This window comes from Macrotis lagotis, chromosome 4 (assembly GCF_037893015.1).
Source record: "Macrotis lagotis isolate mMagLag1 chromosome 4, bilby.v1.9.chrom.fasta, whole genome shotgun sequence".
Classification (NCBI taxonomy): Eukaryota; Metazoa; Chordata; class Mammalia; order Peramelemorphia; family Peramelidae; genus Macrotis; species Macrotis lagotis.
In genome coordinates this window covers 23,928,692-23,956,039 of record NC_133661.1, presented here as the reverse complement: position 1 = coordinate 23,956,039, position 27,348 = coordinate 23,928,692, and the positions used below count along the sequence as shown (strand labels likewise).

At 42.2% G+C, this 27,348-nt stretch overlaps 1 long non-coding RNA gene across 1 annotated transcript in view; it reads left to right on the top strand.

Moving 5' to 3' along the window:
• LOC141520644 (uncharacterized) overlaps positions 1-26,814 on the top strand; it is an 85,186-nt gene extending 58,372 nt beyond the window's left edge. The window contains exons 5-11 of the long non-coding RNA XR_012477694.1: positions 5,706-5,767; positions 6,548-7,613; positions 18,778-18,940; positions 19,806-20,130; positions 22,930-23,029; positions 23,516-23,643; positions 25,363-26,814. This is a non-coding gene — a long non-coding RNA (uncharacterized LOC141520644). The remainder of the gene's footprint in view (positions 1-5,705; positions 5,768-6,547; positions 7,614-18,777; positions 18,941-19,805; positions 20,131-22,929; positions 23,030-23,515; positions 23,644-25,362) is intronic.
• Positions 26,815-27,348: the final 534 nt, after the last annotated feature.

Sequence of the window (27,348 nt, the reverse complement as noted above, 5' to 3'; positions counted from 1 at the left end):
AGGAACTCTATTAAACCCTGGGGATGAAATTGTAAATAAAAAGAGAGTTCCTGCCTTCCAGGGGCTTACATTCCAATGAGAAGAGACAAGATGCAAAACAGAGCTGAAGAGGGAACTGGAGGAGGAAAGTTGTTATTTCACCATCCAGGTCTTCTTAGCCTCATTTGGAGTTTTCTTGGCCAAAATCCTGGAATGGTCAGATGAAGACATTGATTTAAACAGGATTGAGTGACTTTCCTAGGGTCACCCAGTTCCTCAGTGTCTGAGGTCAGATTTGAACTCTGGAGGTTGATCTTCCTGACTCCACCTAGCCACCGCCTGATGTCCAGAGGTCAGTCTGAGCTCATCTACACCATGGACGCTCCCAGGTAGCTCATCAGTGAGAGAAATGGTGAGCGAGGGGGTTGGAATTTTCAGGGTGAGCAAGTTTCAAGGGCATTTGGCTGTTTCAAGGTGACCCCAAAGTAGAGAACTCTTGATTTTGAAGGTCTTAAGTCAGGGGGAATTCAGCCCTCACCCTATCTCCCATGGACCACTGCAATAGCCTTCTCACCCATCTCTGTTCTTCCACTTTTCCCCACCCCCCACTCTGATGTCTACTCAGTTTCCAAGGGGCTGGTTCTGATGTGTAGGTCAGACCAAGTCAACCCTGCCCAGCAGCATCCCTGTGCCTCTGGGATAAACTATCAACTCCTCTGTTTGTATTTAATGTTCTTTATATTCTCCTCAAGTCCTTGAGTCAATGAATGAGCTTCACTGGCCTCTTGCCAAGTCCTTGACCCCAACATTCTAACTGCTATGTTTGTGTTTTTGGATTGTTTTTTCCACCTGCCCCTTCCCCCTCTACTTTCTAGCTTCTCTGGTTCTATCTCAGCTCAAATTCCACCTTTTGCCAGAGGCTGTCCTTTATTCCCCAATTTTCAAATGCCTTTCTTCCTCTTTGAAGCTACTATTCATACTGGGTCAGCTAGGTGGTAAAGTGGTTAGAGTGCTGAGTCTGGGGAAAACTCATCTTCCTGAAATCCAATCTGACCTCAGACACTTTCCAGTGATCTGACCCTAGACAAGTCACATCATCCTGTCTGCCTCAGTTTTCTTATCTGTAAAATGAACTTGAGAAGGAAATGGCTATCCACTTCAAGATGGGATCACAGACAATCAGACCCGACTGAAACAACATTTGTACTCTTGTAGTGCAGGTGATGGACCTCCAGTCATTCTAACAGACCATGTCTCCAAAGCAGGGTGCTACCTTTACTTTTAGGTTTCCAAGAGTCTCTCTGAGGAGTCTGGGGAGTGGTCTGATGTTATCATGACTCTTGAGCCTTCATATGGAAACACTTCCTCTCCCCAATGATCACTTGCTCTCCATTTGTCAACCAAACTTAATTAGATTTTATAAAGGAATGTTTAATAAGATGATACACTGTCTGACCAATCTGACCAGAGGAAAGTGGGTTGAAGTTTAGAGAGTAGGCATGGCAGAGATGTAACTCCCGATTCACCTCCCCTTTGAGGGGTGCTTCCATAGGCTCATGACTGGTCTGGCTTCCTTGTAAAACTGTTTTCCTAAACCCTTCTGGTTTGGCCCAGTTAGTGCCCAGTGTGGGCTCTTCCATCAGCTTGTTCTAGGGATGCAGATTGGTATACTGTATTCCTCAGAAAAGCTGCTTTTGAATATCTGTGACACATAGAAAGAAATCCTGTCAGTTCAGGTGAGCCTGAAGACAAGTGATTTAAAATGTGGTTGTTTATATGGTATTGGAGAGGGAGGATTAAATAAGTCAGGAGAAGGGTTTAGAAGAAGCAAGGGTTCAGACCTTGAATATATATATATATATATATATATATATTTTATCAAATGGCAAAATAAAAAAGTTGTGAAATCTGAGGCAGAATGGACTCAATGGCTCTCTCTGAGTAAGTTTCCCCTCGAGATATATATATATATATATATATGTATATATATATATAATAAATCAATATGTCAAACAATTGCCTTGACTTTTCCTTAAAGACCCATGCTGCTGGAGGGCAACTTGAATTATTAGGATACTTTTATATATATACCACAATTTGTTCAGCCATTCCCCAATTGATGGACATCCCCTCTGTTTCCAATTCTTCATGGCTAACTCTTGAGAAGCTAAGGGAACAACTAAGAGGATTCCTCCGGCAGAAGATCTATCAGATCAAAACCTACCTTTTTCCCACTTGTGCCTGTCATTTCTCCTTCTGCCATTGGAGCTTAGAAGAATAGAAATCTCTTCCTTCTTCGACATGACCCCCTTCTAACCCCTGAAGACAGTTCCCCCTCTCTCTGATGATGGAGGATGGCCTTCTGGGCACAGGGTTGGGTGCTGAAACTCTTGTGGGAGGAGATGGGATTTAGGCCTCTCATGTGGGGGCCTTTGACAAGTCACTTAACCTCTGAATCTCATCTGTAGCATCAGGGAATGTGGTTTGATCGCTTATAACATCTCTTCTAACTCTAAGGTTCAATTATTTTAAGATGTAAGTGTGGCTAGAGAATGGATTGGATAACATCTCTAGCTCCTTACCAATCCAATCTTAGTTTAAAAGAAAAAAAAGAATGGGGCATTGGCCTTGGGGTTTTCTTGTTTGCAAATTGATATTTTTGCTAGTTTGTTTAGACACTTTCTGAAATTTCATCCCAAATAATTTGTAACATTGGCCAAGGAAGGAGAAGCATGAGTACCATCTGGAAATGCCATGTTAGCTAGGGTGGTAATTAACTGCAGGATATGGTGGTGGAAGATGGCTTATGCTAGGCATCTGGCCAGTGGCATCTTCCAGCGGTGGAGTGAGAGGCAGAATGTGGCAGCTCAGTGAAGCCACTGTAGATGGCATAGTGGTCTCTGGAGAGGCTTGAAGTTCCTCTGCCAGAGGAATCCTTTTAGTTGTTCCCTTAGCCTCTCAAGAGTTGGTCACGAAGAACTGGAAACAGAGGGGATGTGTGTATGTATGTCATGGAACATTATTGTTTTATTAGAAATCAGGAGGGATGGGATTCCAGAGAAGTCTGGAGGGATTTGCATGAACTGAAGCTCACCAAGATGAGCAAAAGCAAAAAAAAAAACATCATACTCCCTAACAGCAACATGGGGGTGATGATCAACCTTGATGAACTCACTCATTCCATCAGGGCAACAACCAGGGATAATTTGGGATTGTCTGCAATGGAGAATACTATCTGTATCCAGAGAAAGAATTGTGGAATTTGAACAAAGATCAAGGGCTATTAACTTCAATTAAAAAAAAGTTGTCATATGTACTACATCATTTTTCTATCCCTAATGTTTTATTTTTTCCTCAAGGATATTTTTCTCTCAACACATTCAGTTTTGATCAATGTATAGCATAGAAACAATGTAAAGATTATCTGATTGCCTTTGGTGGGGGGTGGAGGGAGGGAAGGGAGGGTGGGGAAAAATTGTAAAATTCAAAACTTTATAAAAGATAATAGGTAGAAACTACTATTGTAGTTTGGAAAACAAAAAATAGTATTGGAAAACAAAATATTTATTTAAAAAAGTGAAAATAAATGGGAAAATTTGAGTCTATGAAGCCAAAAAAAAATGTTGGCCATGATGCTTTCAAGGTAGGTCTGGGGCTGCAGGATCAAGCCTGAGTGGGACAGAATCATCCAGGAGAATCCGTCTTCTGATTGAGCTACAGGCTGTGTCTGAGGCTTCCCTCTGAGACCTTCCCTTGTGAGACCAGCCTCTCTAGGGGATCTGATAGCAAATCCAATCAATGAAGACAAAGCTCAAGGGAAAAATGGAGGGAGGGGACTTGAGACAAGAGATAGGGTAGAACCAAGGTCTCATTTGGATCCCAGAAAAACTAATGGGTTCCTTCAGGAACTCTAATTGACTTGAAAATAGTTCACTCTCAAATTCTGAAATAGAGTAAACATTGTGAGTGTGTGTATGTGTGTGTGTGATGTGTATGTAAATGTATGCATATGTGTGTGTGTGTGTGTGTGGTCTGTGGAGTGTGGATATGTGCATACATGTGTGGCATATGTATGTGTGTTTTGTGTGTAAAATGAGGTAAAATGCAGAGCAGGATCGATGACCATTCAGCCAGTGTGTCCTGAGTCCCTACTGAATGTCATATGCAGCCAGCACGACACATGTAGTATCTTTTCACTCTGTGGCGAAGGTGATGTACATCCATCTTTTTCTCATTACTCTCAATGTCATTGTGATTAATTGAACAGGGTTTTTGTCTAAGACTAGACAGTCGTGTTTATGATTTGCAGTGAATGGGGCAACTGGGATTCAGGTTCTAATGAGCCCTGGCATGTTCCCTAGAGAAGGCCAGGCCAGGCTGGAGGCCTGGGCACTGCTCAGCAGGAATCCAGGGCACTTTGACCCACTCTTCTCCCATCTGTGAGCCCATGTTTCATTGGTCCAGTCTCTTGAGGTTTCTAGTTGTCACAATTATGCTCTATGGGCTGAGCTTCCCTTTGGTTCATCACAAGCTTTTATTGCTTTGCACCAGATGCTGGGGTAATTTGTGGAGATGTGAAGACAAAGATGAACCTGGTCCTTGACTAAGAGAAGTTTACCTCCTCCTGGGGTATACCGATAAGTTAGTATAAAATGTATGTTAGTTATGGGTGGTGATTCAAGATAAATCTAATGTAAGAAGTGGTAAAGGTAGAAGAGTAGGAGAAAGGCAAAGGTGGCCAGGCTTGGGGAGTAGCTTGTGCTAAAGCCCCGAGGTCAGAGATGCAATAGATGGGGAACAGAGGCATTGGGCTGGAATGTAAGATAGGGCATGGCATGAAGACAAGGAAAGTAGTCTGGAAAGAAGGGTGGGAGCCAAGGAGCAAAAGTCAAAAGAAGGAATTGTTATTGTATTCTAGAATAAGGATTCTTCACTTTTTTGTGTGTTCTAGAAGCCTTTGGCAGGCTGATGAAACCCATCGACCCCCTCTCAGAATAATATTTTTAAATGCATAAAATAAAATGCATTGAAATACAAAAGAAACCAATTCTATTGAAATATAGTTAAGAAACCCTGCTCTGCCTGCTCTGGAGGTCATGTTTGAAGCCGTGAAGCTTCTTGAGAAAGGCTCTGATGTAATCCACTCCCTTGGTTTCTGGGGCAGCTGTGGGGAGGATGGATGGGAGAGAGGAAAGGTGGCAGTTGGGGGACCCCTTCCCCAACTCATAGGGAGAATTCTGGCTCTTTCATCTGCCCCGCCCCTTGAAGACTGCAATCATTTCATTTTTAAGGGTGTTTGCTCCAATGCATGACTGGAAAATAAAGAAGGGAGAGATAAATGACCCAGGGCCCAGGGCTGAACTTTGAGGTGATGGATGTCTTTTAGTCACTTCTAGCTATTCTGGCATGGCCGCTGGAGCTCAAGATGCTCCTTGCCTTGCTCATCTGCTCACAGCACCTGCTTCTTCTAAATCTCATTCAGAGCAAAGGCCATAGCCCGGATCTCATGCCTCGGGCTCAAGACCTGGGTTCTATGGGGCTGGATCCAGGGCAGCCCAGTCCTCCAGTCAACAACTCCAGGACATTTAGCAGAGACTCGCCTCTCCCTGCTCTTGGGGCTGCAGACTCCCTGTCCCAGACAGCATGTTGAGTAGCAGATTGTCCTTTGGTCATTTGGTTTGCTCTTGTAATCTCATTTCTTCTTCCTTTTTTTTTTTTTTTTGTAGTCACCTTTCTAAGAAATGATTCTTCTGGCTTCCCACAGAGGTGGCCTTGCTTCCAGTGCTAGGTAAGAAATCAGCAAGACCTAATCTGAAGCCTGGTGCAGACACTTATCAGTTTTTTGATCCAGGGCCAGTAATAGGAGCACCAACAAGATCCTAGATTTTGAGCTGATGGGACTGAAGAGGCCACCCAGCCAAACCCATCATTTTATAGATGAAGAAATGGGCACCATGAGAAAAGTGACTTGTCTAAGATGACTGTTCTTCTCTTTGATCAGTTGTGTCCCCATGGACCATACCATGCCAGTACAATCCACAAGATACTTCTCCAGTGGATGAGGCAAACAGGCTAAGTGACGTGCCCAGGGTCATACAGCTAGTAAGGATTTGGGGTTGGATGTGAACTTAGGGTTTCCTGACTCCAGTCCCAACACTCTATCCACTGAACCACCTAGCTACTTCCAATGAAGGGGATACAGATAGAAAATCACAGAGCCAGCATTAAGTTGGGGTCTTCAGATACCAAGTTAATGGTTTTTCCATTATCCCACAGAGAAGACCTGGTTTACTTCTGTTCAAAGGAAATCAAAATATGGCATTTCACAGACTCCTAGGAGGGGGGAGCTCGACGATGGCCTTGTCTAACATCCTGACTTTATAAATGTTTCCCTTGGCTGAAATGCTCTCCCTCTTCCCTTCCAGCTCACTGAGGTTCAAACCACAGCTCGGGTCTTTCCTGCCCTCCTGGCCCCCTTCTTCTTGATTACTCAGTATTTATTTATCTCTTTAATAGAATCTAAGGTCCATGAGGGTAGTAATTGCATTGCTTTTATATTCCCATCCAGAGCATCTACTTTGTCCCTGACTGCATAACAACTATTGAATGAGGAAAATGAGATTTAAACAAACCAACCCATCCAGAGTCATGGCTAGTTTGAGGAAGGGTCAGATAAAGAAGCTGCCTGCCCCCGGCCTTCATTTGTCTTCAGACACAGCTGCTTCTTCTGGACTCACCTGTCCTGGTCCTTCCCACAAGGTCCAGTTAGCTGCTGCACACCCACTGGGGTGAGACCTGTCTCTGGAGCCCTGGAGGTCAGTTTGGCTTAAAATTGTCAAATGCTATTTTTAGACCTTTTTTCCCCGAAGAGCTGAGAGATAATGTGCCATGGCTGGCTGCCTCTGGCTGTACAGTCTGTACCCCAGTGTGCATGTGCTGCCTTGCCACTGTGGGAAGGCTGTCTGGACCCCCAAGAGCCTTGAGAACTTTGTTCTTTAAGGAGCTGCTTCCTTTGTGGCTTGCCCTTGGCCTCCAGAGCTGGGGGAGATGTTTGGAAATGAGGGTCATGTCAAAATAAACGACACCACCAAAAATAAAACCTTCAACATCCTGGAAAAGACACGTTCATGGCCAGGAAAAACCTGGGGATGCATTCATTTAGTCCCCCCATCTCCAGGAGACTGGGAATCTCCCTCTAAAGTCTCCCCACTGGGGCATTCATGGTAGAATGTAAAGAACCCTGGATCTGGAGCCAGAAGAACTGGATTTAAATTCTGTTATCTACTTAAATTCAATAATATTCATTGACCAGCACCATCCAGAGAACTCAGGAGTCCTAACTGCAATGTGAGATGATGGGTGTTGAGGATAAAAATACAAACAAATGAAACCATCCCATCCTCAAAGAGCTTATATTCTATTAGGAGAATAGTATATACAGAACTAATGAAATACAAAATGATTTAAAGAAGATATTCAATTATTTTTGGTCAAGTCTGACTTTTCATGACCCCCAAATGGGGTTTTCTTGGCTAAGGTCCTGGAATGTTTTGTATTTCCATCTCCAACTCATTTTACAGATGAAGAAACTGAGACAAACAGAGTGAAATGACCTTCCCAAGGTCACACAGCTGGTAAGTGTCTGAGGCTGGATTTGAACTAGGTTGGACACTGTTCACATGGGAAGAGTAATAGTGGGAGGTGGCAGGAACTATTCTGTTGCCCACAGGATGGTAAATCAGAAAAGCCTCCCTATCTGTGGGTTCCAGCTTGGTCAGAGAAAGCATACCTGATATTCCTTCTCCTCCAAAATCAATGGTTTGTCTGTGCCTTAGTGGAGAAGGAAGAGAGACCCAAAGGCAGGGAGTTGAAAGTTTGCTCCAGTGAATCCAGCAACCACTCAACTAACATGTTTTTTAATCAGCTGTTTTTTGTAGTTTTACAAATGCAATAGAAAAAATTCTCCAAAGAATTTGAATGAGAGACTTAAGTTGTTTGAAGTGATGTGGTCAGTACATGACCACCAGGGAAATGGGCCCTTAGTGAGACCTTGAAAAATTGTCCCTTCCCCCACCTCCAGGTCCCCTTGCCTGTCCTCAAGCCCCAGCACCATAGAAGACTGCCAACTTCACAGAGAGCCAGGAATCACTGAAGCCTTTGAGGGACCCTCAGAACTTGTATTTTTTTTTTAAAGATTTTATTTATTTTGAGTTTTATAATTTTTCCCCTAATCTTACTTCCTTCCCCCCACCCCCCCCACAGAAGGCAATTTGTCAGTCTTTACATTGTTTCCATGGTTTACATTGATCCAAAATGAATGTGATAAGAGAGAAATCATATCCTTAAGGAAGAAACATAAAGTATAAGAGATAGCAACATCAGACAATAAGATATCAGATTTTTTTTTCTAAATTAAAGGTAATAGTCCTTGGTCTTTGTTCAAACTCCACAGTTGTTTCTCTGGATACAGATGGTATTCTCCATCACAGACAGCCCCAAATTGTCCCTGATTGTTGTCCTGATGGAATGAGCGAGTCCATCAAGGTTGATCATTGCCCCCATGTTGCTGTTAGGGTGTACAGTGTTTTTCTGGTTCTGCTCATCTCACTCAGCAAGAGTTCTTGCAAATCCCTCCAGGCTTCCCTGAATTCCCATCCTTCCTGGTTTCTAATAGAACAATAGTGTTCCATGACATAGGTATACCACAGTTTGCTAAGCCATTCCCCAATTGAAGGACATTTACTTGATTTCCAATTCTTTGCCACCACAAACAGGGCTGCTTCTATGAATATTTTTGTACAAGTGATATTTTTACCTTTTTTTCATCATCTCTTCAGGGTATAGACCTAGTAGTGGTATTGCTGTATCAAAGGGTATGCACATTTTTGTTGCCCTTTGGGTATAGTTCCCAATTTCTCTACAGAAAGGTTGAATGAGTTCACAGCTCCACCAACAATGTAATAGTGTCCCAGATTTCCCACAACCCTTCCAACAATGATCATTGTCCTTTATGGTCATATTGACTAGTCTGAGAGGTGTGAGGTGGTACCTCAAAGAAGCTTTAATTTGCGTTTCTCGAATAAGTTAATGATTTAGAGCAATTTTTCATATGGCTATGGATTGCTTTGATCTCATCTGTAAATTGCCTTTGCATATCCTTTGACCATTTGTCAATTGGGGAATGGCTTTTTTTTTAATTTGACTCAGTTCTCTGTATATTTTAGAAATGAGTCCTTTGTCAGAAACATTAGTTGTAAAGATTGTTTCCTAGTTTACTACATTTCTTTTGATCTTGGTTACAGTGGTTTTGTCTATGCAAAAACTTTTTAATTTGATGTAATCAAAATCATCTAGTTTGTTTTTAATGATGTTCTCCATCTCTTCATTGGTCATAAACTGTTTCCCTTTCCATAGATCTGACAGGTAAGCTAGTCCTTGATCTTCTAGTTTGCTTATAGTATTGTTTTTTATGTCTAAATCCTGTATCCATTTGGATCTTATCTTGGTATAGGGTGTGAGGTGTTGGTCTAATCTAAATTTCTTACATACTAACTTCCAATTTTCCCAGTAGTTTTTATTGAAGAGAGAGTTTTTATCCCAATAGCTGGACTCTTTGGGTTTATCAAACAGCAGATTACTGTAATCATTTCCTGCTCTTGCACCTAGTCTATTCCACTGATCCACCACTCTGTTTCTTAGCCAATACCAGATAGTTTGGATGACTGAGGCTTTATAATATAATTTTAGATCAAATAGGGCTAAGCCCGCTTCTTTTGCACTTTTTTTTCATTAAATCCTTGGAAATTCTTGACTTTTTATTTCTCCATATGAATTTACTTACAATTTTTTCTAACATTAAAGTAATTTTTTGGAATTTTGATTGGTATGGCACTTAATACGTAGTTTAGTTTTGGTAGGATTGTCATTTTTATTATATTAGCTTGACCTATCCATGAGCAGTTGATGTTTGCCCAGTTATTTAAATCTGATTTAATTTGTGTGAGAAGTGTTTTATAATTGTTTTCAAAAAGTTGCTGAGTCTGCCTTGGCAAATAGATTCCCAGGTATTTTATACTGTTTGAGGTTACTTTGAATGGGACCAGAACTTGTAATTCTAAACTTGTAATCAGCAGACCCCAAAGTCTTAAGGCTGATAAAGTCCTTGTTTGGGACACCTGAGGCCAAAGTGGGAAATGAGCAGCCCAGAGACACACAGCTGGTCAGTGCCCAAGGAGGATTAGAATGCAAGTCTTTCTGTCCCATCTGTGTGCTTGTCTTATCACCCAAGATGGAAGAGAAGATTGGTGTGGTGGACAGGGCAATGGAGTTGGAATCAGGAACATCTGAATTAAAATCCAGGCAAGTCACATAACTTTTCTCTGTCTCAGTTGCCTTCTTTGATTGGAAGACTGGACTCTAGAAACCCTTCTAGCTCAATATATGGTCCTAACTCTTATGACTTTTCCTCAAAGCTTCCCTAATTCTAGTCTCCCCAACAAGATCTCTGGTACCAGCCAGGTCATGCCACACGAATGCCAGTATCTTGTCAAACTAGTATGGAGAAAGGCATGGGCAGAGAAGCAAGAGGCCATTCCAAGTGACTCATGAGAGTTGCCAATTGGAGCCAAAAGAAAAGAAATTGTTGTCTTCTAAGGCTCGGAGTGACTGGACCGGTGATAATAAGATACAAAAACTTACCTGGAGGCGACTGGTTTGAATGTGGTACAGGCTGTTAGTTACTCAAGGTCATTACCTGTGATGGGTTATCAAAGGCCTATGTGAAATGTGTGGGCTTTTTATGAGCTGGTTTTTATGATGGCAGAATGTTTAAAGGCCCCCTTAGGTTGAGAGCACTTTGAAGGCTATAATGGGCCCCCCAATCACACGAATAATTATGATGGTCAAATTGTGCTGGACAAACCCAAGAGAGCTATTTTTGACCAAATTAGTGGATGAAGAGAAAGAACAGATAAAGCCCCAATTTTCTCTCTTCTTCCGGCTCCCCAGGGCTTAGTTAGGTGCCCTACAGAAACTGCAACAAGGAAGGAGGAAAAATCCCTCAGCTGCCATTCAAGAGGCTAAGTTTCCCACTCTTCCTAGCCTGTAGAGCCTGGAGTACCCTCCTTTTTGCCCCTTGGGATGCCCAGCTCCCTTCTGCAATCTTCTGGGTCAGACCTTTCTTGATCTCACCCAGATTTTAGGGCCTTCTCCACAGCTGGGAAGCAGCTTTGTATTTACTTTTTTTTTTTTTTTGTATTTACTTCTCTATGATACATGCTATTTCCCTCCAGGAATCAGTAAATAAGCATGCATTAAGTGCCTGCTGTGTACCAGTCAAAGTAAGAAACACCAGAGAAAGAAAAAGAACACCTCAAACCCCCTAATCCAATATAGCACAGTAGAATGGAAGGTGCACGAAGGTGGGGGTTCTTCTCTTTTTGTCTCTATCTATTTTCTGGCTCAGAGGTGGTAAGGTGGCAAGCTTTCCCGGAGGACCTTCTCTGGGCCAGCCCCTGTCCTAAGCCATGGAAATACAAATCTAATAAACAAGCACCAGGCCCTCCACTCAAGGAGTTTAGGTTCTAAAATGGGAAGACAATACAGAAAAAGGGAAGGAAAAGGGGTGAGGAGGCTCAGTAGGGGCAAATGGATAAGGGGACAAGCAGAGCCAGGAGGGAATGTTCTGCCCCAGTGACTTGCTACTGAATCCATTTCTTAAATATTCACTAAGCCTTGGTAGAGAGAAAGGGTACCATCCTGGGCTCTCTCCCTTTCCTTCATCACCCTACAACCTCACCTGATGTCCATTGATGTCTTTGGGTGGTGATGGTTGAGTTACAAGGGAGTTAAAAGTAGAGCTTCCCTGCCCTTTTCAACAACTAAAAGGCAGGAAGGATTTTATACTAATATCTCACAGAGATCATTCAAGTTCAAATGGGTTCAAAAGTGAGGGTTCCAAAAAGTCCTACCAGATCCCCATAGAAGCCCCCATCCCTTACCCCATGAATGGAAGGGGAAGGAGGCAAATACTGGGATCATAGCACTGGTTTCAAAGCCCAGCCTTGGGGGGAACCCTTTGGGAAAGTCAGGTCACTCAGCTGGGCCTCAATTTCCTTATGTGTAAAAAACAAACAAAAAAATGAGCAGGATGTGGGGTAGGGGGATGGGCTAGATCCCTTCCAGATTCATCCTAGAATCAGGAAACACTAAATGAAAGAAATAATCTAGTCTCCAACATAGCTGGAAGTAAGCAAGGAACTTCCCCTTTCCACCTTCACTTCCTCCCCTGTGAACCTTCCAAAGGAGCTAATTTTTTTTTTTTTTTTTAGATTTTTCAAGGCAATGGGGTTAAGTGTCTTGCCCAAGGCCACACGGCTAGGTAATTATTAAGTGTCTGAGGCTGGATTTGAACTCGGGTACTCCTGACTCCAAGGCCAGTGCTCTATCCATTGCGCCACCTAGCCGCTCCCAAAGGAGCTAATTTTGAATCTGAATTCTGCCTCTTACTGCTAAGAGGATTTCAAACTAGTCACTTCTACCTCTCTAGGGCTTCGCTACTTCACCTGTACAATGTAGGGTCATCTCTTCAGATAATTAGGCTCAAAGGAGTTGAAAGAGACTTGAGAGGTCATCTAGTTTAACCCTTTCATTTTACAGATGAGGAAATGGCCATTGAGGTTGCCCAAGGTCCCACAGGTAGGAAGTAGGGATATGAACCCAGATCTTTCAGATATTAATCTATGACATTATGATCTGTAATAATAATGATAATGATAGGATGCTTTGGACTGAATTCTTATCTTGGGATTAAGAACTGGGGGTAGATTTCCAGGGGCCTGTGAATGTAGATGGGAATTTTCACTAACATCTAACTGAAATGGAGCATTTCTTTCCATTATGCATGTGAACCTTAAACCATCTATGGGAGAAGGCTTGTGAGGTTTCTCCTGGACCATGGCAAAGAAATGATTAAGGTCCCTTAGACTAGGATCATTTCCAAGGTTTCCTCCATCTCTAAATCCTAGAATGCTGATTATGACTGTGTCTGGTTCTGGGCCATGAAGCCACATGGTCAGTTTTACTTGTTAATGGTTTTACTTGTTAAATTCATTCCAGACTGTTACTTACAGTTGGACCTATTGTAACTGAGGAAGGCAGGAGATGGTGAAGATCATCCACCCCTAACATGTATCAGTGGCAGAAGGCTCATGGACACATCAGGATCTGGGAATAATTAATAATGTCTATTAGTGCGTATAGGGTACCTACCATGTGACAGGCTACAAATGTCAACTCCCGGGATCCTCTTACCAAGCCTGGAAGGTTGGTGCTGTTCCTTTCACCATCTTATAGCTGAAGAATCTACTCAAGCTCTCTCCTCCCCCTCCCTGCCATTGTGAAATAAGACCCTGGTTTAGTGGAAGGAGAAGCAGGTTTGGATCCAGAGGCCCTTGGTGCAGATCTCACCACTATGGCCTTCGAGTTGCTTTGCCTCCAAGGGCTCTGCTGGCCTCATCTATAAATGTGGGCATTGGACCAGCTGACTTCTCCAAGCTCTTCTATCCAGAAAGATGTGATTCTGTGGTCCTACCAAGACAGTTACCTTCATAAAATCCTAAGAATTAGGTTGATAAACTTATTAATTCTGAGGGTTTTTCTTCTACTTTAAACAAACAAACAAACCAACCAAAATTCTATGTAATATCCTCCCACTGTGGACTGGTTTCTTGTGGCTAGATAAGTTGTGGCTAGAAAACCCTCCACTGACTAATGGTACAGACACCCCATTACAGTAAAATTTCCTCCTCATCTTAAAAATAAGGAAACCACCTTTACAAACTTGTCTTGCCCATTTTTTTTTAAAGCAGACAACCTCTTTGATAAAGAGCCATGCAATATTGCCCCAACCTGTCTCCAAAGGAAGCCCTCACCAGCCACAAAGCCAGCTGACTAGGTGTGGGGAGCACACAAAAGTGAAGTCAGAACAATGAGTGATATCAGTCACCTGGGGCAATCAGGGCATCTCAGCAGACGTAGGTTGCCAGAGACAACCACACTGGGCAGTCAGCCTCTCTCCTGGGTAACAGTGGGCAGGAGCTGAATGGCAGCCTCAAGCTTGAATGGGGGACTGTGTTGTAGGCACAGAACACTTTACCCATATCACCCATAGAACTGGGTCTGTGATTTGGAGCCCTAGAGAAGACTGTGGCCCATCCACCCATATGTTCACACATGCTACTCATCTGACATCCTCCACAATGCCCCAGAAAGATGACCCTTTTAGGATTTCATAGATCCCAGCATGAATTGCCTGGGGATTGTCCCTTACTTAGATCTCATGTGAGGGACCCCTCTTCTTCCCCAACAAGAATTTTGATCAATCCATGCTCCCTCTAGAGGAGCCAGTCTGGCCCCATCCCTCTCCAGCTCAGAATCCTCCCAGATTTCCCATAGCCTCTGGCACAAAATGCAATCCCCATCAGTTGGCTCCCACCTTCCCTTGCAGCCTGCCTTCACCCAAGTGACCCTTTCGCCTGGGGCCTTGGAAGGTCCAGTTTCGTTGCTTCTGAGCCCCAATCCAGTGGACAGCTCCAAGACTTACAAAAGGATGATTTACCAAGAAGGGCAAGAACAGCCAGGAAAAAAACTGTCTCCCCAAGGGAGACTCAGGCCAAACTACAAAAGCAGACATGGGGAGAGAATCCACCAGGTGAGAAGTCCTCTGGGACCCTGGCCCTGGTAAGCCTTTTCTCCCTTCAAATTGGGGGAAGTGCTTTCTTGCTCAGCCAGGCTAGCTCCTTCTGAGATCAAATGGGTCAGCTAGCAGTGCTCTGGCCTCTGGTCAGACTTTTCAGGGTTGTCTTGAAATATTTGTTTCACTCACTTGGGCAGCAGGACAGTGCAGTGGATAGAGTACAAGGCCTAGAGTCAGGAAGACCTGGGTTGAAATCTAGCCTCAGACACTTCCTGTGTGACCCTGGGCAAATCACTTTACCTCAGTTTCCTCATCTGTAAATGAGCTGGAGAAGGAAATGGGAAACCACTCCAGTATCTATGTCAAGAAAACCCCAAATAGGATCATGCAGAATCAGATATGATTGAAGAGAAGCAAAGAATGAACACAAAAGAAACCAAGATGGATACGTGACCCTTTGGGATGCAATTCTTCTTCCACTGCCTCACCAGTTGCGAAGATTCTCTCTCCTTACATTTTTCCTCTTACCTATTTTTGTACATGTTGACACCTCTCACTAGAATGTAAACTCCTTTAATTCAGGGATGATTTTTCTCTGTCTTTCTGGTATCTAGCACAGGGTCCAGTACAATGAAGGTGATTAATCATATTAAGTTGTAGCAAATCATCTATATCCTTGATGATGACTCTTATGTTCCTGTGGGAACATGCTCCAAGCTAATTATACCTACTATGTGTCCATTGCCCTTTGGGTTGACCACAATTTTGATTTTTCTGAGATCATAGTGGCTATAATTTACAGCTATGTTGTGTAACCAACAGAATATCAATGTTGAAAAAATGAAATGGGAGTTTCCTGGTAGTAAGGAATTCAGCATTATTAAAAGCATTACTCCATCTCCCAAATGGAATCTTACCCATCTCATGGGTATGAGTTATTACAATGAGGTTGGTTAATTAAAACAAAATAAAACCACGGTTCACATAGTCCTAGTCTACAAATCCTTTCAGAATTTCTGTCAGTGAAAGTTTCCAAAATCTTTAATTTATTGAATCAACAGATGTATTGTTGAGTCCTTATTATATGTAAGACATCGTCTCCTTGAGATCCTAAGTAGACATAATTCTCAGCCTCCCAGAGTGGCTAGTCTAGCTGTAGCTACAGGACTGACGTACCTAAGATTCAAAGGATAACAACAATTATAAATATAATAATAAAATAAATAATGGTTGCTAATACTTACTTAGCTTACCGTATGCCAAGCACTTTACAAAGATCATCTCATTTGATCTTCTCAACCACTTTGGGAGGTAAATATTGGTTTTTATTCTGATTTTGTAGATAAGACTGTGGCAAACAAAGGTTAAGTGACTTATCCAGGGTCACCCACTCAGCTCTTCTTGACTCCAGCTCTGGAGTTCTATCCAGAATAGTCTCAGGCTCCTCCTGGCCTCTTCACTAGTTTGAGGAGATTTAACTGGACCCTATTAACAGGATCCCCTGGAAAAGAGAGTTGAATGAGACAGTGGAAAGAATCCAGGATTTGGAGAGGGAGGGACCTGAGTTAATCTCCTCTGCCCCTTGGTCTCAGACCACAGCCCCACAAACTGACTAGGCCCCTCCTAGCTTCCTCTCCCACTTGATGGACTCAACAGAACTTATGCTGCCTGTCTAGATCACTGTAATTTTTACAAAATACTTCCCTTATATTTCATTTGGCCCTCACAAGATCTCTTGCAAAGGAGGTGCTACAGATTTATTGACCCATTCTGCAGATGAGGAGCTTGAGACTTTCTCAGGGTAAATAAACTTAGCAGAAAAACTTGTCATGTTTATGTTGAACTCAGAGTTTGCACGAGCATCTAATGTGCAAGTCTTTGTTCATCCTTGGTCATATAGAGGCAGGGTAAATACTCCCATCTTCCTGACCTTAAACCTAGCTTTCTTTCCACTATTCTACCTCTCCCCTGCATCGCTCTTGAGAGTTGGAGTTCCCATGGCCAGCTAGGTGGCTCAGTGGATAGAGCACTGGCTCTGGAGTCAGGAAGACCTGAGTTCAAATCCGTCCTCAGACACTTAATAATTACCTAGCTGTGTGGCCTTGGGCAAGTCACTTAACTCTATTGCCTTGCCCGCAATAAAAACCCCAAAAGAAAGTCAGGGACCCCTCCATACACTTTGAAGTAGAGCAATACTACAGTGCTTGATCCTCAAAATGTTTCCAGAGGCTTCTGTGTTTGTTGTTTCACTTGATTCCCTGTGATGCTACTCATAGAAACTGAGGCAGAGAGAGGTTATAAATCCCTTGCTTCAGATTACAAAGCTACTTGCCACAAAATTTGGACAGGAGAAGACTTAATGAGGATATGTCACTGTCAGGAAGAAGAGAAATGAGATATTTTCTGTTCATCTTCAAAAGACTGAACTAAGGTCAGTGGGTAGAAGTTGTCAAAGGACAAAATAAGTTTTAAGGGAAGAGCTCAAAGCTGCCTAATAATAGTGATGGGCTCCCCAGAAGCCAGTGGATTTCTTCTTCCTGGAGACCTTTGATTAAAGGCTGGACATGATGTAGATGAGATTATCCTATGGATTAAAACATGACCATTGAGCTCCCTTCCAGCTCTGAGATTTGATGAGCCCTAGACCAGAAATCAAATCTCCCGCAAACCCACAAAATTACCTCATTAGTGGAGCCTGGATTCACGTATCTTTGTTCTTTAGTTCATAATGAGCCGTTAGAGAAAAAAAAAGAAGTTTACTAGGAACAGAACTCTTCTGGAGAGTTCTTCCCACGTGTTCCTTATGAGATGGGTGGATGAACCGCTGTCTTGAGTACCACCTCCCAGCAAACTGGCGAGGACTTGGCTCACACTGACTTTAAAACATTTTGGTTGTTTTCATGGGGACTTGTTCAACAAAGGCACCTGCTGGCTTTTATGGACATTTGTTTCTACTCTGCATTTTCATTGAAAGTTCCCCCATACCAGTGAAAACACAAGTCCTCCATTCCAGGTTTGTTTTTTAATTCCTAAGTGTCCATGGTGTTCCCTAGTAGAATGTAAGCTCATAGAGAGCAGGGACTTACTTATTTCTGCCATTGTATCCTCAGCATCCAGTAGCCTAATGCCTGATTCTTTATAGGTGATTAAAAGTGCTTATTCATGTCTTGGTAGGTCCCTGTTTCTAGATCTGTTGACTGGTCAGAGAAATGGAAGAGCTTAGGAGGGAAGGACATGCTTTGGAGACCAGAGGCTGGCTTCCTTTTGGCTGGCAACCAATTCTGCACTCCCCAAAGATTTTCAGATTTCCCCATCAGGCTGCTTAGGTTGTAGAAATAGTGATTCTCTTTTCTCTGATGTCATTTCACTGTTAGCTCTTTGAGTGTCTTGGACCAGGAAACTGCCAGGAGCTTTTTGTTTCTGGTCCTGGACCTCTGGCTACTACAAATTGCCTTCTTGCTCAAAATGTCCCCCAATCGTAGTGCAGTGATTTTGTAAATTCCCTTCATTCACCCAAATTGCTTTGAAGAGTATGGTCTTTGTGAATAAACAGTTTTAGGCTGTGTCTTCCAGCCTGTGTGTATCACAAATTATTAAAGTTCCAACATCCAAGAAAGACTTTATAAACATCCTGCAAAAATCTCATGCTGGCCTCTAGGCAGCCTTGGAGACCCCCTTCTCCAGTGAATTCACGCTGACCATCAAACCCTTTATTTTGTTATGGAAAACACTGAAAATGTCATTACCCAAATGCAAGATTAGTTCTGGATCCTAGTTTTGGATCTGGAAAGGACTTGAGAGGTTCTCTTCCTTCCTTTTCCAAGAAAGGGAATTCAAGCCAAAGAAGTGAAATTATTTTCCCCAGATCATCTATATTGCTATGGGAAAGGATCCAGATTAGAAATCTCACCACTGATCTGATGGGCAATTATAAAGAATCACCCATCAGCATGAATCAATTCCTCCCCATTCTAATAGTGGCCCACTGTAGACAACCTAAAAATACTCTCTTTTACCCAACATTTCATGATTTCACAACATACAAATAACCTCTCTGAACTAGGAAAAAATTGAGCAATTGTTTTGTTTTTATTCTTTCAAAGGAATAGAGAAATCAGCCCAGCTCGACAAGAAAGGAAGTGATATTTTTGATCGTTCATTCAGGTTCCCAGAGTTGACGTGAGACCACAGAAAGTTGCCGACAGGATGTTATTGATTGAGTACACCAAAAGGAGGGCACAGAAGTATGCCTTCCTCCCTCTTATGGTATATACTCTTTCCTTTCATTATGGCCGGGAAATGCAGGGTGATACACATTGCTGCCTGTTCTCCTTCAAAGTATGGATGACAGAACAGGACTTGAGGAATGTTTGGCAAATTTCCCCTGAAGTGCTTTTAGGTGTGTTCACCCCTATTTGTGGTGGAATGTAACTTCTCATTGATGCCTTCTGGGAACCTCACATAATCATCTACTTTGAGAGTTGAAAGAGACTCCTCAAGGTCACCCCAAGCCTGAACAAGTCTCCCCTCTACCATGGGCCTAACATGTGGCTACCCATCCCTTACTAAGAGACCTTCCAAGAGGGGGGGATTCCTTCCAGCTCAGAGCAGCTCATTCCTTACTGGGGCAGTTTGAATGGTTTGGAAGTTATTCCTAACCTCAAGTCTATTCCAACCATTCTGCAACTTTTCCTCTTTGCCTCTGGCTAAGTCCAATACATCCGGTCCCTCTTCCACACAGCAACCCTAACAATATTTGAAGATGATGGTCCTGTTATTCCTATGTCCTTTTTTCTCCAATTCATCCAATCCAAACAAACAATAATTTGTTGAGTCGCTACCTTGGCAGAGATATTGGAAACAAAAAGACAAAGATAAAATAGTCCCAGCCTTCAAGGAGCTTCCATTCTAGTGGGGAGAAACAACAAATACATAGACTAGTAGATGCGAGATTCATTCCGAATACATGTAAAGTAACTGCTGGTTGTGGGGTGGGATGACTATGTGAGGGAGAGGTGAGAAAGGAGTGCAGTTAGTGTGGGGCCACCTGGGCCAAACCTGGGGTTGTGCGATGAAAAGTTGTACATGAATGAACAAAATGGTATTAAGTGCTTCTTACTCACTGTGTTAGGTTCTGAGAACCCCTGCCCTTCAGAAGTTTGTATTCTAACAGAGGGAGAGAACAGCCCAAGGAAGATGGGAAAACCCAGTGATCTTTGGGGTGCAGCAGCAAAGCCCATGGTCATGCTTTCTCTTTCGTGCTCTTGTCACTGATAAAATCATGGCTGTCTCTGAGTTTGTACTATTTGACAAAGACTTTTGTGGTGGTAAGAACTTCTTCTCCAGGTCTTTCGTAGCTGTGGCTGCAACACCCACAGAAGCCACATCTCCATAAGGGTTGCTTGCTAGGATGAAGCTGTGGTTGCTGAGCTGGAACAAGGACTGGTGATCTAGGGGTGAGTGACAGTTTCCAGTGCTTTTGGGTTTTCCTGTTCATCATTTGTAGTTGGTCTTTGTGGTGGCAAGGAAAGTGGACTGCTCTGGAGTGAATTCTACCCTTCATCATGGCTGTTAGACTTCATGTGGGAGCAATAATGATGATGGCATTGGGGTCACTGCTGTTGCCAGGGTTCTAGATTCCCCTTCCTTGACTGTCTTTCTTTGGGTATGATGAGAGTTGAGAGGGATGGTTTGACACATCTGGAATGTACAGCCTCCTATCTCTCTTCAGGGTACCTTAATTCTTCAGTTGTACTGACTTGCCTGCTCCATAGATGGCAATATGGGAAACAGATAGCATGTCAATATGACTACATATAGGGGAATAATGGGAAAAAATCAAATTAGGCTAACAAGGTATATGGGAGCCTAAATATGGATTTTACATTTTATTTAAAAAAAAAAACTCTAGGGGAACCACTAAGTTAATGAGGAGATGATGTTTTGTTTTTGTCCTTCATTCTCAAAGAAGACCATGACATGGTGATGCCATGATAAACACATGAATTAGATTTGAATGAGGGAGACTGTGCTAAGTCACTAGCCTCACTTTTCTCCTTCAGAGCCTTCTGGGTCTAGTGGCCAGATATGAATCTGGATGAATGGAGATGGCCCAGAATGTGGGGCAACCAGATTTAAGTGACTTGCCCAGTGTCACACAGCTAGTAAGTGGTCTGAGGGTGGATTCAAACTCCTGTCCTCCTGACTCCAAGGTCAGTCAGAGCTACTTAAGGATGATCAGTTTGGAATTAATATGGAGGATGGCTTGGAGAAGGGGGAATGCTGGAGACAGGAAGAACAATGAGGAGATTATCCCCATAATCCACATGAGAGATGATGGGGACCCAACCTGGAGGCATGATTCCATGGAGAAAAGAGGAAGGAAAGATGTCCTTCTGGCCCCATGGATAATCAAGAGATAGACTTCTGGATGTATGGGAAGGGCCTAAATTTGGAATCAGAAAACTGGATTCAAATGTCAATTGCTCTTTATTTGATCTTGGTCAAATGACTTGCTATGGGTTTTGACTTCCTGAATTCGAACTCCTCTCTTTTCTAGTAGACTATTAGGTCCATTAGGGTAGAGATGCTTTAATAATGACCATAATATGAATAGTCAATATTTATATAGAGTTTGAATCAGAGTTTTGCTAAAGCCAGCTCAAAACAGTTCCCAAGATGACTGTTAAATTTTCAGTGCAAGCATTTACGCTTCAGATACTGGAAAATGCCACAAATTGGGGCTTATTTGTTTTTTTTTTTTTGTTTTTTTGATGGGGCTTGAGAAAGTGATAGAGAAAACATTAGTAATGCTGATTAAAAGGAGGACCTTATTCTTCTTCTGGGGAGCTGCATATTTCCCAGCTTGTGGCTCGCTTGAAGGTGGCCAAGTTCTTGACGGTCAACCCTGGTTCCTATCCTGCCTTTGTTGCACGGTGGCTAGGTGACCTTGGGCTAGTCATGTTTCTTCCTGGTGTGCATTCTCTAAGGCTCTGGGGGTGAGTGAGCAGAAAATAGCCCTGCTTTGATTGGTGGGAGAGTTTCCTCATCCAGAGGTTGTCTTTATCAGTGAAATGACAGGTCAAGTGTGTAATCCTCACCACAAGATGAGGTATGTTTCTGATTATTCCTTTTACAGGGTAGGAAACTAAAACAGGAGAAGGAAGTGACTGACTGCATATGATAGATGAGGCTGAATTTGGACCCAAGTCTTCTCAAGGTCTAGCATCCTTTCAGCCCCATAAATCTGCTATCTCTCCAGATTCTCTGCACACCCTAGACATTGAAAACATTTAAAAAATTGCATCATATTAACCAATTTCTAACATACTTAGGCAACTTATAGCTTATTGGATCCTCCATCTCAACCCTTGGCATGAGAATTGGCCTATTGGCAGTTGGGTGTTTTGGTGGACATTATATTTTCTTGTTGAGACTATTGCTTTCTTTCTCCATACATTTCCCAAGCATCTCAACCTCCACTCCCCTCCACATCCCCCGCCCTGGGGATATGCTGGATTCATTTCATTTCATCCTGCTGCCATCCTGGTGGGGAGCATGGTAGAGAACATGGAGAGAACATTGGGCTCAGAGTCCAGAAGGCTTGACTTCAGATCCCTCATCTGATGCTTACTAACTGTGTGACTGTGCACTGCTCACACAACCTCTCTCAGCCTCAGTCTTCTCATCTGTCAAATGGGAATAGCGCTTTGAAATCCCTTATGGGTTTGCTGGGAGGAGTGCTTTTCTATCTCTTAAGTGCTTATTAAATGTGACTTCATCAGACTCTATGAGTCTTTACATGTGAGGCCAGCTGCATGGAAGCTGCTGCCCCCATTTCCATCACCTGGGAAGAGGTACTGGGCTGATCTTTCTGAACTCTCTTTTTCTTATCTCTTTCTTCTGTTCAGATCTCTCTTATCTTGCCTAAGATAAAAGTTCAGGAAATAGCCTGGAGACAAGTCAGGTATACTTGGTGAACCTAAATCTCCACCCCACCCCACCTTAACCCATGCAAAAGTTAAAATCCAACTGTATTTTGATGATAATTTAGTCAGAATTTCCTTTTTTTCCACAAAGATCCTTCCTTTAGATATCTTAGCAGGATGTTTACAACTCCCAAATTACAGAATCTTAGAATTAAAAGAAAATGATTGAATGAAATAAAAAGTGTTTATTAAGTGCTTTTATTGTTGTTTGGTCATTTTTCAGTTTTGTTCAACTTTTTCTGAACCTATTTAAAATTTTCTTATCAGAAATGCTGGAATGGTTTGCCATGTCCTTCTCCAACTCATTTGAGAGATGAGGAAACCCAGGCAAATGGAGTTAAGTGACTTGCCCAGGGTCACACATCCAGTAAGTGTCTAAGGCTAAATTTGAACTCAAGAAGACAAGTCTTTCTGACTCTAGGGCCATAGCTGTCCACCACACCACTTATTGAGTCCTTATTCTGTTAAATATGGAAAAAGCACTTTCTAAATGCTGGGAATAAAAATAGTAGAGAAAGACAATCTTGTTCTCAAGAAGGCCACAGTCTGAAAAGAAATGACAAGTAGAAAAGCTTTTATCTGAAAGTCAGAAGAAAAACCCCCTCCCACCCCGTACCCTAGAGTACAGAGACATTTCTTTACTATTGACTCCCTTAACAAATTATAAATTAATAATTAATAAATTAATAAAACCATATTGGTTTCTGAGATTGAACCATCTGACAGACTAGAAGTGGGGGTTTGGTGGTGGTGGATAGGGGTGAGTGCCTAAGATTTTGGGGTTTTCCTATCCTTTTGATGACTACTTGGAGGTTGATATTGGGAGTGACAATGATGGTTTACTGCTTTCCAGAAAGATTAATCCTCTGGAGAATGACATCAAGGACCAAAATGACAGAGGTATTGGGAGCTGCTATTCCCAGGACTTTTGGCCTCAGGATCCCTGATTGTACCAGAATCTGAGGGAAACTGGCAGTTGAGGTAATCTGAACTTGGAAACCATTTGGTCTGACTGATAATTGAGCAATAAGCACCTGTCCCACATCCCCCTGCTGAGGATCATCTGGTTCTTCTTTGGAATCACCAGTGAGGGGATCCAGTGGTGTGCTGGAACCAGGCAAGAGAGCCAATTATGGAATGTTCCATGTGAGCATTTACACGTCAGGGAATGAGAAATCAGCTAGCATTACAATTTGGATCTTTTGATTTGTTGTTTTGTTGATTATTTAGACTTAGAGAAAATGTTAAAGGCTGCAGATTAAACTTAAGAGTGTGCTGTTTGATAGCTCAATCCCTTCTTGGTCAATTGGAAATATAAAATTTTCTTTGCTTCGAGTCTAAATCAATTTTCTTGCTTCTAGTTCTACCTCTGAGGCAAAGCAGGACAAGGCTAAACTGTTTTTCATGAGATGTTGAATTGTTTCAATTGTATCTAATTCTCCATGACTCCGTTTGAAGTGTGGTTGGCAGAATACTAGAATAATTTGCCATTTCCTTCTCCAGCTCATTTTTACATATGAGGAAACTGAGACAAATAGGGTGAACTGATGACCCAGGGTCACACAGCTAGTAAGTGTTGGAGGCCATAGTTGAACTCATGAGGTTGAGCCTTCCTGACTTCTAGACCTGACCTGTTCCATCAGATCTCTTGGATCCATCTAGCTCCCCCTCTTTTATGGAATAGCCCTTCAAATCTTGAAGACAAATATCATGTCATTTCTAAATCTTCCCTTCTCCATTTAAACATCCTCCCCTCCACTCCCCAACCCTGTCCAGTTTCTTCAACTTCTGAAATGGCAGAAACTTGAGCTTCTATAAGAAGCTTCTCCAGACCCTCTCCAGTTTCACCACTGGGAGGGCCCCCTATCATCCTGGAGCTCTAGTTGGTCCTTGAGATACATCTCAAACTGTCCTGAAAACTGTCAATTCTTGTTCTATTTTCCAATGCTTGGGTGCCATATTAGCTGCAGGTCCTCAAAAGAAGCCACTTTCTGTTGCTTCCCAACCCTTGCAGAGCACCTGCTGCCCTGCGTCCAGGGAGGGATCACCATGCTCATAGCTCTCCATTTTTATGGGAGGGGTTCCATATCTTTTGGATATTCAGGGCTCATTTTCCCTCTTTCAGCCAAGAGGGAACGAACACTCTCAGAGACTAGATATAAACATTCTTCTAACCTTCCTCAGGGAATAAGTTTCTAATTTTCTTTGTCTAGGTTTTCACTTTTTTTTTTTTCAGAGTGAGAGGTAGTCAGTATTTCTTTGATAGGAGTGCTAAAAACAAGGAAACCTAAATCCAGGAGAGGAGATTTGTCAGCCACCTTGGGTGTTAACTTTTGCCAACAGTTGTTAAATTTGGTGTGAAAGATGTTGATTGTCCTGAAGTCACCTCTTTCTTTCTCCAAAGGGGAATGCCTTCATGACAGGCTACCACATGCTTGGGGGGGGGGGGTTGTTTGTTTGCTTTGTGGCTTTTGAAATACTTTTTCTGCCAAAAAAATAAAGAAAGAGGAGTACAGTTGTAAGTGTCCTACCTCCGAATTTCCTTTCTGTTGGGATTATGAAATAAGACTTGTATCAAGGGCGAAATTTTCTCAATGAAGTCAATTTTATATTTTGAGTATGATTCTTGAACTCAACATGTCTTTAGATTAATTTAAGCCAAAATCATTTTAAAAATTTTTTCTTTACATATCTAAATAGATGAACCTCTTCACTTCATTATGGATGATTTTTCAGTGAAAATGAAAGATTTCCTCTTGTGAGCACTGTGAAGGACAGAATGCAAGAATCACTCTCCCTATTTGCCAGATGGATAAATTGAGACCAGAGTCCACTCAACTCAAAGCTGGACAGCTAGTAAGTGACAAAGAATCAGGATTGGAATGAGGTTATTGGAAATTCTGTCTATGATTTGGCTTATTGGTAATTGTTTCATATTCCTTGATGAGGTGTGCCAAAGGCTTCAGGTAATTTTTCTTATCTCTTACTTCTTTATATCTATAATCCCCTTTCAGTTTCTTCATTACTAGGAAGGTCACCAATAAAGCTGCCATCATTAATGTTCTAGATTGGATTAGCCAGGGTGTTCCAGTGGCCAGGACTGAGCCTGATTGAGAATAGCTCTCAGCAATTTGAAGGAAACCTAGAGGCCCCTTTTTAGAAACATAAGTAGCTAGTCTAGGATCAAGCATAAGAGAAACTTCAGAGCCAGGATTCAAACATAACTATTCATTTCAAGAGGAAACAATGTCTTAATGTCATTCTAGATGACTAGATATTAAAAGTTTCCAGATTCTTTTAGGACAAAGGGCCTCTCACAGTGGGTGAAGGATAGAAATTGGAAGGATTAATACCCAAATTTTCTGAGATTCTGAAGCTGTCTCTGTGTGATAGCACCATAAGTCTAGATTGATTACAGTTGTCTTCTGGTCGACCTCTTCCTATGCCAGGGTGGATTCAGCTGCCAGAGGGATCTTCCCAAAGTGTGGGTCTGACCATGTCAACCTCCCTCTTCAGAAGACTCCAGACTTCACTACCACCTCTCACATCAGTGTATAATCCTCTGTATGGCTTGTAAAGTCCTTCACCACCTGATCCTGACTTTTCCATCTTCTTATTCTTCCCCTTTGCCTCATGATCCAGTGATCCTGGCCGTTTCCCTGGTGTCCCCCATGTCTGGAGCCCTCTCCATCTCATCTCTACCTTCTGGCTTCCTTCAAGTCTCAACTCTCACTCACATGTCATGGTGACACCTCTCTGAGGCCATGGTCATCTTCGAGAATGAAGGACAAAAAACAACAACAAACTATCAGTAGTAAAAGTTTCATTTCACTTCTTACCTTCTCAAGGATGCCTTTCCTTCTCCCCTTAATGCTAAGGCATTTCCTTTGAGATTCCTCTAACTTATACTGTAGAAATCTTGTGTGTATAAGGGTGCTTTCCCATTGTCTTCCCAACTGGGCAGGGACCCTTTGGTCCTTTCTTTGCATTTTAAGGTTCAACCCAGTTCCTGACCCAGAATAGGTGTTTACAAATACTGGTGATTGACTCTCCTTAAGAAAATAATTGGAAGGCATGGTAAATGACAAGCCTCAAATACCATAGTAAAAAATTAGATTGCATTTTAACAAACAGGAAAAGATTTGTTATCAATGTGGGAGTTATCTGTGAACCAGCTGTCTGTGTTCTGACAGACTGTCAATTTGTCAGAGTTAAGATCAGAATTAGTAAGAAGCAAGGACAAAGAGTAATATTGAGAAATAAGACACTGTGTACAATTCAGACAACTCGGTTTTAAACTATTAAACAAGTAACTGAAAGTCAAATCTAAGAAATGGATGAAAGGAATGACACTGACACAGATTAAAATAATTGTTGTAATGTTTAACAAAGGTATAGTAATTGCCTCAATAAGCAAAGCAAAAACTCCCAGAAGGAGCTTTGTAAGCAAATACTTTACTTATCAAACACAGAGAGAGAAGGCTGCCAAAGGTATGTTAGAATATAAACTCATTTGTAAAATCATGAGGGATGATTATAAGCAGTATAGAATTTAAGGACGAAAACAGGAGGATAATGAGTGACAAAAAAATGACAAACTTTTCTTTTCAACAAAAGTGAAACCATGACATTTATTTTTTTTTTTACTTTTTCTTTTAAATAATGAGCTTTATTTTTTTCTTTCTG